Below are 18,592 nucleotides of genomic sequence, written 5' to 3'. Positions count from 1 at the left end.
AGAATAACACTTAGCCTACCCTATATCTTAACTTTGTTCCTTTTATTATGCGCTCTTCAGGTTGTCCTTTCGTTTATCTCCTTTGTCTTACCCAAAATAGAACTTAACTATTCTATCCTGGTTCCATTCTTCTTCCTAACATGACAATTGCACGCAAACTATATCTTTGAGTTTCTGCCACGTTATCACATGTCTATGCTACTCAGATTTGGTCCTTTGACCACTCTAGCTAGTACTTCCACTAGCATTTAGATTATATTGCATCTGCAATCAATTGTCCAAACTTTCATTCTGCACTTTCTTTATCCATTGGCCTTCTGTGATTTATCTTCGCTAATTTATTACTCTTAACACTATTATAATTAGATTATACTATTGTTTTGAATAATTTGAAATTAGAAAGGAACTCAGCAAATTACATTCATACTTTTATTGTATGATCTCTATTCTTATCCTTTAGCTTACATAATACCCTTACTACCTCGAGAACTAATTTTGCAGTAATTTTATTATTATTATTATTATTTTCCATGTTTACTCAACTAGCCAAAACTTAAGATTCCGGGTACCCAAACCCGTCATCCAATTCAAAGGATTTACATCCATCATGATCTGATTATATATGATTCCTATAATGGAACTTGTATCATCTGCAGGATACCCCAGCCAACTACTCTCTACCACACTCTACAGTCCCATCTGGGGCACTATTTGGTTGGTCACCATTATTAGTAATAACTTTCGATCCCTTACGAAAGATAGGACTACACCCTAACTTGCTGCATCAAAGGTACTACATTTACCACCTTGCCCAAACCATGTCAAATTAATGACTCTCCTATCATATCATATCTCTGTGAATCATCAATTCATAGTTTCGACCTTCCCTAGGTAGTAGGGTTGCACTTTACACCTTGCTAATACACACAAGGTATTCTATTCTCACTAAGTTCTAAGCAAAACGTCTATCGTTCTGCAAAAACCATCCAAAATTCCATACCGAAGACTAGATGGTCTCACTCTATAGGTATCAACTTTACTTTGCAACTAGTCCGAAACCTCTGGTCTGATGGCAACTCTTACTGTAACTCTAGCTCATGCTAGGGTAATCGAGTCACTGACTCTAGTTACCACCCAACTGTGACCTTCGATATTCTAGCTCTAGACTCTTAACCAGGAGTTCCCAACTCCTCTGCAGATATAGAACTCTGTTCTGGCATAATTGTACCAAAACAGAAGCCATCCGCAAACACCCTCATTATGGAGCACCACGGGGATGCACGCAGCTCTATACAATAATCTCATGTCGGTACTGTAATCTGCAGCTTACAGAGCAGACATCGAGAACATTGTATAGTTACTACGATACGTCCGGACCGACTAGGCCTCCTAATTTCTTATCTCTCTCGAATCTTCTATTATCATAAACTTATTCTGACGGGGTCATCCACTGATGACTGCCTGCAGTGGTATCCTCATCCTTATCTAGGGCAACTGTACTTTCAAGACTCACGTTTATGTACTCGTGCCTTGCACGAAATGGGCACACCATTTAAACCCATACTGACAAAAATATAACATTTCTTGGAGTACGTATCCTCATGATAGACCTCACATGTCTACTAACTCTATTTCACATTTTTGTGTACTCCACGAAAATCAAGACACTAACTGAGGTAATCTTATATTTCCCGAGGTATAACGTAGAATCTAGAAACAAAGAATTACAGGAAAAAGGCAAGCAGAATCCTATACTCCGCATGTGACTCCTAGTAGACTCTTCCCAACACTTAGATAATTTTTCCCTATGAATCTGGAGCCTAAGCTCTGATACCACATCTGTCACGACCCAACCTATGGGCCGGACCGGCACTAGGACCTGGGCCAGCCTAAAGCCCCCGAGGCCCGTAGTAAGCCTAACTGTTCATTAACCCAACTCTAAGGCCCATTGGGCCCAAATTCAAGAAAACAAACGGACAGAGTCCGGCCATAAAATGGACTTTCCAACGGGAGTTTCGACTCAACCGACTGTAAACACAATAAACCATCCATTGGGGAGCTCAGCTCACCCTCCACATACTCATCAACATAATAATAAATGGGAGCTCAGCTCCCTCATCCAATCCATCAAAACAGACTTAAAATATTAAGTTTACAGGTCCAACATGAATATAATATTACAGACCAAATTCAAATAATTACTGCTAACCCATGCGGAAATTCTAGGAGTAAATAAAATTACACAAATATCGATAAACAACCTGCGAAGTATAAAAGCAGGTTAACCCAGAATAAATATCCTCCTGTGGCCTGTAAAAAATTTTGAACAGAGTGGCGTTCGACTCAGAGTAAATTATCAATCTTAACTATAATCTCTATAACTATCTGAACTAATGCACCCTGTAGAGTGAAATGCAACATAAATAACATTTTCACATCATAACATCAAAAAGGTAATTTGGAGCACTCACACACCCTGTAGTATCAATCATAACATATGGGAGCCGATCCCTATCTGACTCTCTTAAATCCAACTTGGTGCGGTAATTACTCAAGCTCGGACTTCCACTTAATAACCAAATCGAGGTCCCGAATTACTCAAGCCGTGACTACCCCTCGAAGGAACGGGTCCCAATGAATTACTCAAGCCGTGACTACCCGTCCTATCCATAGTCCACACCACATCACACGCACGCGCTGCTTGCTCCAAATTACCACAACAACATCCATGGCATATTATGATTATGAATGCAACATAAATCGTGCCTAGAGTTTAACTAAATAAATATATGCATATAAGTGATGCATGGGCATCTTGAACATATAATAATATCGAAATTACAATTAAAATTAATATTTTACTCACGGACTTGACGACAAATTCTTGTGGCGGTGGGCGGAGGAAGAAGGCGTCGCTCACACGACAATCATATTACATTTATTTAATACAATCGACTCAATACAAACAAAGAAAAAGACCAATTACGTCCTAAGTCGTGCGAAAATCCGTGAGTCTCCCTATACCTAGGACCTACCCAACCTGCAAAAGGGTTCAAAACACACTTCTATACTCACAATCCATATATCAACAGTTCAATCATATCACACAGCCCCTCCTGGGCCCATCAAATCAGTCATCCATCACAATACGCAAAATTTCAATTTAGTCCTTATTATTGATCATTTTTGCAAAAACTGCCCAAACAAGCTCTAAAAATTATAAAACTTTGCCCCGCGGTCCTTAGCAATATTACTAAGCTATTGCAAAAAGAATCGTAATTTTCTAAGCTACCACGAATATTTTATGGATTTTTAATCCTATTTAAACACTAGAAAATTACGTAAAAACAAGGTTCGGGTTTACCTTTGCCGATTCCGACTTGAGGCAGCGCTGACGCGTCTGACAATGGGGGGGCTAGCCAAAACCTCGGCCCAATTCGGAGACTTTTCCGGTAACGGGTCTGTCGGCCCGGAAATTCACAGATCCGGACAACTGTCGAATTTCCGCGAATTGAGGATACCTACACGAAACCCAATAATAATATATAAAATCAGGGGTGTTACACTCGCATCCCGATACATAGGGCCTTTTGAGATTACTGATAGAGTTCGAGCAGAAGCCTATCGGTTAGAGTTACCACTAAGCTTTTCTCACATCCACCCAGTGTTCCACATTTCCATACTTAGGAAGTACATACATGATCCTTCTCATGTGTTACAACCCGATACAGTGGAGTTAAAGGAAAACCTAACCTTCGAGGAGCTGCTAGTAGCCATAGTGGACTTTCAGATGAGGCAGTTATCGTCAAAATAAATCCCTATGGTTAAGGTTTTGTGCAGGAGCCAATCAGCAGAAGAGTGTACCTGGGAGTCAGAGCAGGACATGCGCAATAAGTACCCGTATTTGTCCGCTATGTAATCTTGCAATTCTTTATTCTGCCTTGTGTAAAATTCCAGGACGAATTTTCTATAAGGGGGGAGAATGTAACACCCCTAATTTTCAAATAATTATTTTATATGTAAATATAAATATTTTACTCTAACCCCTAGTGTTGTGGGCTTTGCGAAGGTATTTTCATTTCATGGTAATTCGACCGTCGCTTGGATTTGCTATTTCGGGTCAAGCAGATAAGCTATCGGAATCACTTTGAAATTTGGTCAAAGTTATAGGCTACCCTACCATTTTCAGACGATTCGGATACGTTTCTAGTATCATAATTGGTGTAGGTAAGCCCGAGCCCTAAGTCTCCTTAACTATTTAGTTTCGGGTTTAGATTAAAAATTCATAAAATATTTGTGAGTTATTAGAAAATTATAATTCCTTTTATATTAGCTTAGTAGTATTGCTAAGGACCGCGGAGTAAATTTTTAGAGCTCGTGTGGATAGTTTTTGCAAAAATGGTTAGTTGTAGGGACTAAATTACAATTTTTCAAAATTGCGATTGTTGACTGTTTGGATGGGCCCAGAAGGGGTCATATGATGAGATTGAGATATGGTTGTGAGACTTGTGAATATAAAAGTGTATTTTTAAGCCTTTTTACAGGTTGGGTAGGTCCTAGGTATAGGGGAGACTCTGCTGAATTTTTAGCACAACTTAGGGCATCTTTGGTCCTTTCTAAACTGGTATTGAGTCAAATATATTAAACAATTGTAATGAAATTGTCAGGTGAGCCGGGACAGCCTTCCTCCTTCACCCAACAGCCGCAGTGACCTCGGTTCAAGTCTATGAGTAAAATATTAATTATAATTATAATTTCAATATTATTATATGTTCAGGCATGCCCATGCATCACTTACAAATATGTATCTATGTAGTTAAATACTAGGCACATTTTATATTGCATTCTTAATTGATGAAGTGTCTTGGATGTTGTTTATGGTAATTTGGAGCAGTGTGCGTGCGTTGGCGTGCTTGTGGTGTGTGGTATTGGATATGGATAGGACAGGTAGACGCGGCTTGAGAGACACTCACTGGGGCCCTATCCTTAATGGATAAGTCGGGGTAGGCACGGCTTGAGATGATTTCGCTGGCCCCCGCATTTGGTTTATCAAGCGAAAGTCCGGCTTGAGAGACACTCGCTGGCAGAGGTTGGATTAAGAGAGCTGTATAGGGGATCAGCTCCCATATATGTATTGTTTGAACATTATTGGATGTGTAAGTGCTCCAAATTGTCTTTTTACTGTTATGATGTGATTTGTATGAAAATTATGATGATGTTGCATTCCACTCTTCAGGATGCATTAGCTCTAGGTAGTTTTAGAAATTATAGTTAAAATTGGTATTTTACTCTCTGAGTCGAACGCTCACTCCTGTTCACCTTATTTTTCCAGGATACAGGAGATTTCTTGTTAAATCCTAACCCGCCTCTCTCCCTCGCAGGTCATCTATTTATATTTGTAATGTTTTGTGTAATTTTGCTAACTTCTAGAATTCCACATGTGTTAGAATTATTTATTTGATTTGGGTTTGTATTATAATTGTCATTTTGGACCTGTAAACTTATTAAATGGATGAATGATTGGATTGGGTGAGGGAGCTGAGCTTCCATATGACTTTTAGGATTAAGAGCTCTGTATAAGGGATCAGCTCCTATATATGTATTGTTTGAACATTATTGGATGTGTAAGTGCTCCAAATTGCCTTTTTACTGTTATGATGTGATTTGTATGAAAATTATGATGATGTTGCATTCCACTCTTCAGAATGCATTAGCTCTAGGTAATTTTAGAAATTATAGTTAAAATTGGTATTTTACTCTTTGAGTCGAACGCTCACTCCTGTTCACCTTATTTTTCCAGGATACAGGAGATTTCTTGTTGAGTCCTAACCCGCCTCTCTCCCTCGCAGGTCATCTATTTATGTTTGTAATGTTTTGTGTAATTTTGCTAACTTCTAGAATTCTACATGTGTTAGAATTATTTATTTGATTTGGGTTTGTATTATAATTGCCATTTTGGACCTGTAAACTTATTAAATGGATGAATGATTGGATTGGGTGAGGGAGCTGAGCTTCCATATGACTTTTATGACATTATGAGTATGTGGAGGGTGAGCTGAGCTCCCCATATTGTTATATATTGTGTTACAGGTCGGGTGAGTCAAAAACTCTCCGTTGTATGGTTCATGTTATGGTCGGACTCTATCCGGTTGAATTCTTGAAATTGGACTTAAAATGGGCATTAGGATTGGGTTAAGGAATACTTAGGCTTACTACGGACCTCGGGGGCTTTAGGATGGCCCAGGTCTTAGTACCGGTCCGGCCCATAAATTGAGTCATGACAAAGAGTATATTCATCAAGAGTAATAATACAAAAATTTCTCTCTCTCTCTCTCTCTCTCTCTCTCTCTCCCTCCTTCTGTTCTTCTCATCTCGAAGCTTCCTATCTGCATCTTTCCCTTTCTTCCATCTCTTCTTCTTCTTCTTCTTCTTCTATTTTCTTGTTACATTATGGAGGATTGAACTTCAATGTCAGGTTCATGAGATTAAGACCTGACAAATACCACTTCCAGTAAATACGTTAATCTTAGAGCTTCAATCAGCTGTTTTCGATCAGCTATACTCCGGGCATAATTTCCAATATGCGCTACATAGTATGTTTATGTCTCTCATAAGCGCGATATCTTCCATCTTTGATTTTGTCTACAAGGGTCGAAAAGAAAGAGTTGCTTGGATGGACAGACGGTTGATACCTTGGTTTTATTGCCCATATCCAAATTACAAGCCTTTTGGGACATTTCCTGATATTATAGGAATATTTTGTGCCATTTTTCAATGTGTTTTTACTTCAATATCTTATTCCTTTTTGTTTCAGCATGCTGATAATCCGATGAACTTAAATGTTTGGCTTAAAATCTTTGAGTTTGGTCTATTGTATTCTAGATTCTCAGGAAATCCTCCACAAAGAAGGCCAACCCCACTTGTAAGGAGACTACAAGCTGCAGTTATTGCAGAGAAATTTACTCTGGCTGAGCTTGTTGCTACCAACATCAGGGCGCTTTGCAATTAAATACACTTCCTATGGTTTAAAAAAAAAAAAAAGAGTCCAATTGCAGACAACACAGAAAGGCAGATGTTTGGTTTCATGGAATGCACAAAAATTTCTATTCGGATTAGGAGCAGGTTTCAACTTATTGTGATCTTTGCTAGTGTAAATTTTATGCCTATTTTCTAGGTACACAAATTTTCAATTCTTGAGATAATTTCAGATGAAGGATGTAGAGATTGATCTATGAGTTCAATTTGATTAGTTTGATTTAATTTACAAATACACATCACATGATGAATTCAATTTTTAGAAATTTTGTAAGCAATTAAACCAATCATACACTCTCTTAGTGGACCATTAAAAATTTCATTTAAACATTGCATTTTTAAGAAAATAAATGAATTGTGGAACTCATGGTTCCATATAGTAAAAGTGCCTGCCTAAACTCTTTTAAAGAAGGTGAAAATGTTTCTGTTCAATCTCTAAAATCCTGAACCTGAGTTACAATTCATTATCTGTTAGTTGTATTCAAATGAGTTCATGGGTGTTAGAATTATGACTCAAAATCCTAATGGGATTTGGAGATATATATTTTTCTAATTTGAGTGGCAGAAATATTCCTTAATAGGATAGAGGAATATTTCCTATATAAAGTAGAACTCTTATTTTAGTGCTATTCCTAAATTGAGTGTGACTCATAATCAGATTAGAATTAAGAGAATTAACACTGTAAATAGGAGAATGGTGGAAAGAGTTATTTGGCTTTTAACTCATGGAGTGAGGCTGTCGCCCATTATAGAGAGGGACCTTGCCAATTGCTGCGAATTTGGCTCTGCCCATTGATGAGGGGCTTTTGCCCATTGCAGTGGACAAAGGCTTCGGCCTAAGGTGAAGTAAGTACATAGAAGTCAAGAGGATGGGATTCTTGTCCTCTTGCCCATACAGTTGAAGACACTCTTTGTGGTGTAGTGTTATAATAGTAAATATATTAAGTTATGTCTAGAAGAGACTGAGAGGGATTAACTAATATATTTACTATGAGCAGTTTAATGTTGTATGAGTTTTTTTGGGTGTAGTTGGGTTTATGGATAGATGATAGTGGAAGATGTCATGCCCGTGGATATAACCCTATGTTTGCTTTGTTTCTTTGCAGTTTACACGCTTCCGTGGTGCACAACACTGGGTTGTGACGGGGATGGAAGTTTCTGCTCAGTTAGATCATCATTCTGTGAATTTTATATTGGTGGTTAGGATGGTTCTTGGAATTTGAATTGGAAGTGCATGGAAATATAATATGAATACTACCAGCAACTGTTTCTGAGATGTAAAATAATATAAGAAGGAAGACCTATTTTTGCCAAGTCTGTGCCGTGACCCAGACGGTGAGAAACCATTCAAATTCCTTTGTCAAAGTCTATTACCTACTTCTTTCCCATCCCATCTTTCTAGTTGGTAAAATGATCAAGCCTAAAAATGATCAAGCATAAACAGGACTGCATATTTGACATTGAGATTATGATACCATATTGATAAAATAGGCCGGACCTAACTCTATCACAAAAGATTAGAAGATCTGTAGAGCAGGATTGTCAGGTCAAACAAGGAGCATTTTTCTGACTTACCCAACCAATGTGTGATCTGTGGAGCAGGATTGTCAGGTCATATAAGGAGCATTTTGCTGACTTACCCAACCAATGTGGGGTCTTATTGAATGTGTGCATCAGTAGCTGCAGGGTTGCTGATACGGAGGCTGACATGGCTAGCAGAGATGGCAGCACATGTGAAACTGAGGATGCAAGCTCAGGTTTTAATGCCAGGTGTCTTTAAGATCATATTGTAAGGGTTGCAACTGATATTCAATGCAACATATGCTCTTTGACATAGTTTTTAGGAGATTAGTTTTGATTTTCTGTTATTTACTAGCTGTTAATGTTAGTAGCTAAAGTTTAGGAAGTTTGTTGCTCTTATTTCTGTTTTTTAGTTGCAAACTCATGTATTTAAGCAGATCATTATTCAATAAAAAACAACCTTCTCCCATTTTCTTTTGTTCTTTATATGCTCTCTTAGTTAAGTATAACTAATATTTTCAACATATTGGTATCAGAGCAGTCTTCTTAAAGGGACTTGTGCGTGAACCAAGTGAACCTCACCAAAAAGGCCTAAACACCTTGCTTCCATCCATTAAATAAATGGATTCTGAAACACCATTCACAGCTCTAGCACCACCAGTGTTTAATGGTGACAATTATCATGTCTGGGCAGTCAGAATGGAGGCACACCTAGAGGCAAATGATCTCTGGGAAGCTGTTGAGGAAGACTACAAAGTTCTTCCATTACCAGACAATCCAACACTGGCATAGCTCAGAAATCATAAGGAAAGGAAAGCAAGAAAGTCAAAGGCAAGAGCTTCTTTGTTTGCTGCTGTCTCACCAGCAATTTTCACCAGAATTATGACCATGAAATCAGCATTTGAAATTTGGAATTTCCTCAAGAATGAATATGAAGGAGATGAGAGGATCAAGGGAATGCAAGTGCTGAATCTAGTCAGAGAATTTGAGATGCAGAAAATGAAAGAGTCTGAGACAATTAAAGAATATGCTGATAAGCTTCTTAGCATTGTCAACAAGGTAAGATTACTTGGTTCTGAATTTTCTGATTCAAGAATAGTTCAGAAAATACTAGTAACTATTCCTGAAAGATTTGAAGCTACCATTTCTTCCTTGGAAAATGCTAAAGATCTGTCAAGAATCAGCTTGGCAGAACTTCTAAATGCTTTGCAGGCCCAAGAACAAAGAAGAATAATGAGGATCAAGGTTACGTGGAGGAGCATTGCAAGCTAAATTGCAAATCAAACAAGGAGAAAAAGGCAAGAAAAAGAAAAACAAAAAGAAGAACTTTGGCACACTGTATTGCTAACACCGCAATGATAGTGGAGGAAACAACAAAGAATTTCCTCCTTGCAGACATTGTGGCAAAAAGGGTCATCCACCTTTCAAGTGTTGGAGAAGACCTGATGTTAAGTGCGATAAGTGCAACAAGTTGGGGCATCATGAGAGAATCTGCAAAAGCAATTTTCAGCAGAGGAATGAGGCTCAAGTTGCAGACCAGCAGGAGGAGGAAGAGCAGTTGTTTGTAGCAACCTGTTTTGCAAGCAGCAGCTCAAGTGAATGTTGGCTAGTGGATAGTGGTTGTACCAATCACATGACCTATGATCAAGAGCTTTTTAGAGAGCTAGACAGATCAGAGGTATCAAAAGTCAGAATTGGCAATGGTGAGCATATTACTGTCAAAGGAAAGGGAACTGTAGCCATTGAAAGTTGCACAGGTATAAAATTAATTACTGATGTTCTGTTTGTACCTGATATTGACCAAAATTTGCTAAGTGTGGGACAGTTACTTGAGAAGGGATTTAAAGTCATTTTTGAAGATAAGCAATGTTTAATCAAGGATGCCAATGATAAGGAAGTCTTCAGAATCAAAATGAGAGGCAAAAGCTTCTCACTAGATCCATTGAAGGAGGAGCAAGCAGCTTATCCTATTGCTATGAGCAACACAGAGACCTGGCATAAAAGACTAGGTCATTTTCATCATGCAGCAGTCTTGTCTATGCAAAAGAAGCAGTTGGTTCGAGGATTGCCTCACTTGGAATCGATGTGCCAAATTGTAAGGCTTGTCGGTTTGGCAAGCAAGCTAGATTACCCTTCTCACAATCAACTTGGAGAGCAACTAAGAAGCTACAACTCATTCACACCGATCATTTGGACCTCGAGAGAACTCCTTCACTTAAAGGCATAAATATTACATAGTTTTCATTGATGACTTCACGGAATGTGTTGGATTTATTTTCTCGGGTTTAAGTCGAAGTTGCGGAGTTTTCTTGAAATTCAAGCGGTGGATTGAGAACCAAAGTGGTGCAAGATTCAAGTTCTAAGGTCCGACAATGGCAAAGAATATACTTGAACAATTTAACTTGTTCTGTGATGAAGCAGGCATTGAGCATCAACTCACTGCTCCATACACTCCACAACAGAATGGAGTGAGTGAAAGGAAGAATAGAACAATTGTGGAAATGGTACGGTGCATGCTCTATGAAAAAGGATTGCCTAAGGAGTATTGGGCAGAGGCTGCAAACATTGCGATTTACGCTAAACAGCTTCCCACCAAAGCGAAATGGGAAGACTCCTTTTGAGGCTTGGTATGGTTACAAGCCCTCTTTGCAAAATTTTAAAGTGTTTGGATGCTTGTGTTTTACTCATGTGCCACAGATTAAAAGAGACAAGCTTGACAAGAAAGCTGAGCCTGGCATCTTTGTGGGATATAGCTCAATATCTAAGGCTTATAGAATTTTCCAACCTCAAACAAGGAAAATTCTCATAAGCAGGGATGTGCACTTCATAGAGAATGAGCAATGGAGCTGGAATCTGAGTAAAAGAAGGCGATTGCCGATCCTATACAAAATCGGGATGAGTTAGTTGATGACCCTCCTGTAAGAGGCACTAGATTGCTCTCTGATGTTTATCAGAGATGCAGTGTTGCTATTCTTGAACCAGCAGGATATGAAGAGGCTAAAAATGATCCAAGATGGATGGTTGCAATGCAGGAGGAGTTAAGAATGATTGAGAAAAATCGGACATGGAGTGGTTGATAGACCTGAGCACAGAAAAGTCATTGGTGTCAAATGGGTGTTTAGAACCAAGCTAAATGCAGATGGCTCCATTAACAAGCACAAGGCAAGGCTAGTGGTGAAAGGCTATGCTCAAGTGTTTGGTGTAGATTACTCAGAAACTTTTGCTCCTGTAGCAAGATTGGACACTATCAGGTTGCTGCTGGCATTGGCTGCTCAATATAGGTGGAAGGTATTTCAACTCGACGTGAAATCAGCTTTTCTCAATGGATATCTACAAAAGGAAATTTTTGTTGAACAGCCAGAGGGATTTGTTGTAAAAGGTCAAGAGAACAAAGTTTATCTCCTTAAGAAAGCTCTATATGGATTGAAACAGGCTCCAAGGGCTTGGTACAGCAGAATTGATCAACACTTGCTGGACCAAGGCTTTGTGAAGAGTCTGAGTGAGTCCACTCTTTATGTTAAGCATGCTGACAAAAATCTTGTGATTGTCTCACTTTATGTAGATGATCTTTTAGTCACAGGAAGCAATGAAGCTCTTATTGAGCAATTCAAGAAAGAAATGACAAGGGTGTTTGAGATGACAGACTTGGGAGCTATGGCATTCTTTCTTGGCATGGAGATTAAACAAAATCAGCAGGGCATTTTCATATGCCAAAAGAAGTACGCTAAGGAGATCCTAAAGAAATTTCAGATGGAGGAGTGCAAGCCAATGAGCACTCCTATGAATCAAAAGGAAAAGTTTTGCAAGGAAGATGGAACTGAGAAAGTGGAGGAGACTAACTACAGAAGTCTTATTGGTTGCTTGATGTATCTCACAGCAACAAGACCTGATATACTACATGCTGTGAGTGTTCTGTCCAGATTCTTATATTGTGCTAGTGAATTGCCTCTTAAAACTGCTAAACGTGTGCTTAGATATGTCAAAGGAACAGTTGATCATGGAATTTTGTTTCAACAAAACCAAGATTTTCAGTTTCTTGGTTTCTCGGATAGTGACTGGGCTGGTTCCTATGATGATATGAAAAGTACCTCAGGGTATTGCTTCACACTTGGTTCAGAGTATTTTCATGGAGTTCAAAAACAGAGATAGTGGCTCGATCAAGCTGCTGACAGAGTTCATTCTTTGCAGCAGTGATGAATCAAGCTTTGTGGCTCAGAAAATTATTGGCTGATCTGCATATGGAACAAAAGGAAAGCACAAAAGTCTTTGTGGATAATCTGGCAGCTATAGCCATTGCCAACAATCCAGTTTTTCATGGAAAAACAAAGCATTTTAGTATAAAGTTGTTCTTTCTCAGAGATGTTCAAAAAGATGGTGCAGTGTGCTTGAAGTATTGCAAGACTGAAAACCAGCTAGCAGATATCTTCACTAAAGCTCTTCCTAGAAGCAAGTTTGAGTTTCTAATAGAGAAACTTGGAATCTCCACCCACTGATGCAAGGAGGAGTATTGAATGTGTGCATCGATAGGCTGAGGTTCTTGTCTGGAGGTGACATGGCTAGAGAGATGGCAGCACATGTGGCGAGGATGCAAGCTCAAGTTTTAATGCCAGGTGTCTTTAAGATCAGATTGTAAGGGTTGCAACTGATATTCAATGCAACATATGCTCTTTGACATAGTTTTTAGGAGATTAGTTTTGATTTTCTGTTATTTACTAGCTGTTAATGTTAGTAGCTAAAGTTTAGGAAGTTTGTTGCTCTTATTTCTGTTTTTTAGTTGCAAACTCATGTATTTAAGCAGATCATTATTCAATAAAAAACAACCTTCTCCCATTTTCTTTTGTTCTTTATATGCTCTCTTAGTTAAGTATAACTAATATTTTCAACAGGTCTTAACATTTCTTTACATTAGACTAAGATAAATATGAGGAAGCTTTTGGGTTTTGATTATTCTGGGAGATCACTAGTCCTATGGCTGAATCAATCAACATAGATGTAGAAGAAGATGAGAATTACTCACTGCTGGATACTTGTAGGGTGGATCGCTCCAATCAGAAGGTAAGGATTATGTTCTGAATATGTATAACTAATAAAAAAGAAGTATGATGCTGCAAGATATATTCTGTTATAGCTACTAAATTTTCCTCTTCTGAAACAGGTTATTACCTTGGAACGCTTTATTCTTGCCATGAATTTTATCTTGGAGCTTCCATCAGCTGTTTTTGATCAGCTATCCTCTAAGCATAAGCCCCAATATGCTCTACTTAGTATGATAATGTCTTTCATAGTGTTGCTCATTTCCATTTTTGATCTTGTTTATAAGGGTCGAAAAGGAAGAGTTGCATCGAGGATGAGGGGGAAAATGCCTTGGTTTTATTATCCGTATCCCAATCTCAAGCCTTCTGGAATGGATATTATTGGATTAGCTTGTACAATCTTTCAATGTGTTTTTACATCAATTGCTTATAGCTTTTTGTCTCGAGGTGCTGATAATCCTATCAACTTAAATTTTTGGCCTATAGCTTTTGCCTTTGGTCTATTATGTACTAGATTCTCAGGAAATCCTCCACAAAGAAAGCTAACCTCACTTGTAAGGAGACAGCAAAAATTTACTCTAGCTGAGCTCGCTGCTGCCACCAATAATTTCTCACCAACGAGCAAGATTGGTGCAGGGAGCTTTGGCACTGTTTATAAAGGGAAATTACCAGATGGTTATCAAGTGGCAATTAAGAGAGCAGATGCAGACATAAATCGATGGAGGACAAAGTTTCAGAAGGGTTCTGAATCTGAATTGGCATTCTTGTCAAGGCTTCACCACAAGCATTTGGTTGGCATTGTTGGGTATTATGAAGATGGGGATGAGTTGCTTTTAGTCTATGAGTACATGAAGAATGGATCTTTATATGATCATTTACATGATAAGAACAATATTCAAAAGAATAGTAGTGTGATCAATTCTTGGAAAATGAGGATCAAGATTGCATTAGATGCTGCTAGAGGAATTGAATATCTTCACAATCATGCAGTCTCACGAGTAATTCATGGAGATATCAGGCCTTCCAACATCTTGCTCGACGAGAATTGGACAGCAAGAGTGATGGTCATTCATTCTTCTTGGTTCTCAAATCGATTACCGACTAGTGGATGTCAAAGAAGCAGCTATCTACAATGAATATGGGCATCTAAAATCAGCAGAAAAAAGTGATGTCTTTAGCCTTGGTGTGGTATTATTAGAACTTTTGGCAGGCAAGAGAGCTATATTCAAGGATGATGAAAACGGAGGCACACCAAGTGTAGTGGATTTTGCAGTGCCTAGAATTATGTCTGGCGGATTGGTCAAGGTTTTGGACCCTAGGGTTGGTCCGCCGGAGCTTAATGAAGCAGAGGCAGTGGTGCTGGTTGCATATACTGCACTTCGTTGTGTGAATTTGGAAGCGAAAGATAGGCCAAGTATGACTGACGTTGTTGTTAATTTGGAGAAAGCTTTGTTTCTCTGTAATGGTAGGATGGAGGGGTATTGACGCAGGGAAGGAGCAGACCAGCCATGTCGTTGTATGTGTTAGAAGTATTAGATAGTATAGGATTTCAGTTTTATGTATTTTAATTCATTTCAATTGATAAATTTCAGCGAAGTTTTGAATTCATTAGACAGAAGCAAAATAGAGGAAGGAACTTTGAAAGAGAGTTGAGTAGCAGACCTGAAAAAGTTGAGAGTATTCTTTGTAACAATACCCATATCAGTTGTCTATGCAGGCACCTTTGTTCTAGGATCAAAATACCTCACCACGGATACTTGACTTCAGAAAGAAGCATGTTTCTTTACATAACCACACCCATCACAGGCCCTGAACATGTTCTTATCAAATATAAATCATATCATATAGTTTGCGTTTGAATTCTTGGAACATGGTATTTGGCAGCTTGCAACTAGTTTCTTCGAAGTTTACATAAATAATTATAATAATACCTGCATCTCCCAAGTCCGTGTGGACCCAAGGTGTGAATGTTAATCCTTTTGACTAATCTATATTTTATTTTCATACCCACCTGTTCATATCATCTTCTCAATTCTTCTTTTATAACAAATTAATTATGTTTTTGGGTCTTTGATTCTCCTGGGAGATTGATAATCCTGGGAGAAAGAGTATGGCTGAATCTCTTCGCATAGATGTTAAACAAGATGATGATGATAATGGAAGAGGGGAGGCAGATCGCTTCGATCAGAAGGTTAAGATTAGAACACCATGATTTAGATATTATTCTTTTGAAGTATGATCTTGCAAGATATTGACTTTTCCTTTTCTGCAACAGGTTAATAGCCTGGAAAGGATCTTCCTCATCGCTAACTTCATCTTAGAGCTTCCATCAGCTGCTTTTGATCAGTTGTCCTCAGTGCATAAGCCCCAGTATGCATTACTTAGCATGTTAATTTCTTTCACAGTCTTGATCATTTCCATTATTGATCTCATTCACAAGGGTCGAAAAGAAAGAGTTACTTGGATGAGGAGTGGGTTGATACCTTGGTTTTATTACCCATATCCAAATCCTAAGCCTTTTGGGACCTTTCCTGACATTATTGGATTAGTTTGTGCTGTTTTTCAATTCATTTTTGCATCAATATCATATGCTTTTTTGTCTCAGCGTGCTGATAATCCAATCAAAGTATCAGTTTGGCCTATAATCTTCGCCTTTGGTCTATTGTCTTCTAGACTTTCAGGAAATGCTACCAAAGAAAGGCCAACCCCTCATGTAAGGAGACTGAATAGAGCAGAGGAATTTACATTGGCTCAAATTGCTGCTGCAACCAATTATTTCTCACTACGGAACAAGATCGGCGTGGAGTGTCCTTATGATGTTTACAGAGGAAAGCTACCAGATGGTAATGAAGTGGCTGTCAAGAGAGTAGACATAGGTCATCAAAGGATGATTTTTCAGGAGGAAGACAGTTTTTTTGAAACTGAATTAACATTCTTGTCAAGGCTTCACCATAAACATTTGGTTAGGCTTGTTGGATATTGTGAAGAAGAGAATGAGAGGATTTCAGTTTTTGAGTACCTAAAGAATGGATCTCTACATGACCATTTACACAAGAATAATATTGAAAAGAATAGTAGTGTGATCAATTCATGGAAAATGAGGATCAAGATTGCATTAGAGGCTGCTAGAGGAATTGAGTATCTTCACAATTATGCAGTCCCACCGGTAATTCACAGAGATATAAAGTCTTCTAACATCTTGCTCGATGCAAAATGGGCAGCAAGAGTTGGTGATTTTGGAATGTCTATGTTTGGTTCTGAATCGGAAAGCAATGACAAACCAAAGAAGGCAGCAGGAACAGTTGGATACATAGATCCTGAGTTCTATAGTCGAAATGTTTTTAACTAAAAAAAGTGATGTGTATAGTCTTGGTGTAGTATTACTAGAACTTTTGACAGGCAAGAGACCTATAATCAAGGATGAAGACAATGGAGGTGCAATAACAAGTATAGTGGACTTTGCGGTACCTAAAATTTTGGCGAATGAATCGGTCAAGGTTTTGGACCACAGGATTGGTCCACCACAGCTTGATAAAGAAGCAGAAGCAGTGGAGTTGTTGGCATATACTGCACTTCATTGTGTAAATTTAGAAGGGAATAACAGGCCAAGTATAACTAACATTGTTGCTAATTTGGAGCAGGCTTCATCTCTATGTGATGTTCATAAGGAGGATTACCGATATAGGGAAGGTGCAGAACAGTTGCATAGTAGATCAGATGAGATGGAGCCAAATTCCAATGGAAAAGAGAAACATCACTCAGATATTTCAGAAAGGCAACAATAATTCTGCCATGGAATGCACAGACTGTTTCTACTCAGCTTATTGTACTTTCTTTTTGCAATTAGAATCTTATTTTCTCAAGCTGTAAGCTTTCAGTTTCAAAATTGAATTTCCAGGACAATTATGTACTGAATAATTAATTAAATACAAAATACTTTATAATAATATTTATAAATTTTTATATGTTATAATTTAAATAAATAGAATTTAAATTTTTTATAGAATTATTAAAATTTTTACAATATAAATTATCAATAAAAATATGTTATATATAAATTAATAATTCATATAATAAAATTGAATCGATTTGGATAATTTAAACTAAATTTTAACCAAAATCAAAATGAATTTAGATATAAAAATTATTAATAAAATTTAAATTCATGAATAACTATTATTGTAATTATATCACAAATGAATAAAAATTAAAAAAAAAGGATAAATTTAAAATTTTTAATGAAAAAAAAATTAAATAAAAATAATACATTGTAATGCAATCAATCCTCCCTGGCCTTGACCTCCACTTTCAGCAGGTCTTCTTCAGCTCCATGGCTTTGCAAGGGCGGATCCAAGACAGGGTAGTGAAGGCAACTGCTCAACTATCTTTTAAAATTTTGGTGTAGAGTTCCTATTTTTATAAATTTACTCCACTTAATTTTTTTTCCTTCAACTTTTTAAATTATAGAATTAATAATTTATTTTAAATTTTATTTATACATATATAATTATTTTTATTTATATAAATTTAATTAATTTTTTATTTTCAAAGTATAATATCATTATGTAGAATTAATGATTGATTTTAAATTTTATATGTGTGTGTTTTACGTTCTCGATGGTTTTGAGCTTTCTGTAAATTCGGCTACAATCGATTCAGAATCTTAATTAAACTGAAAATAATTGATCAATATCAATATTGAATCAAATTATAATCGGCTAGTTTCAACCCTAATTAGTTTTTTTTTATTTTAAAAGAAATTAAAAATATTTAAAAAATCAACTATTAGATTTAATCAAAATCAGAACTGAATGGAGAATCAAAATTAAAATTGAATCAAAACTAAATTGAAATTAGGGTAACCCTTAATACAAGGTAAGATATTTAAAATTTTTATTAAAATTTAACTGCACTATATTATATTATATCCTACAAAACGTAATTTTTCTATGGAATCCAAGTAGGCTAAATCGAATCAGATTTGATGGAGCCTTTGATCTAAG

At 37.4% G+C, this 18,592-nt stretch overlaps 2 pseudogenes; both read left to right on the top strand.

The window, feature by feature from the left end:
- The first annotated feature begins 13,447 nt into the window (after positions 1-13,447).
- On the top strand, positions 13,448-15,185 carry LOC110661801 (putative serine/threonine-protein kinase-like protein CCR3; annotated as a pseudogene).
- A 408-nt stretch (positions 15,186-15,593) lies between these two features.
- Positions 15,594-17,554, top strand: LOC110661860 (putative serine/threonine-protein kinase-like protein CCR3; annotated as a pseudogene).
- The last annotated feature ends 1,038 nt before the right edge of the window (positions 17,555-18,592 follow it).

Source organism: Hevea brasiliensis, chromosome 14 (assembly GCF_030052815.1).
Source record: "Hevea brasiliensis isolate MT/VB/25A 57/8 chromosome 14, ASM3005281v1, whole genome shotgun sequence".
NCBI lineage: Eukaryota > Viridiplantae > Streptophyta > Magnoliopsida > Malpighiales > Euphorbiaceae > Hevea > Hevea brasiliensis.
Note: the sequence above shows the minus strand (reverse complement) of the source record. Positions and strands in the feature narration are given on the sequence as shown.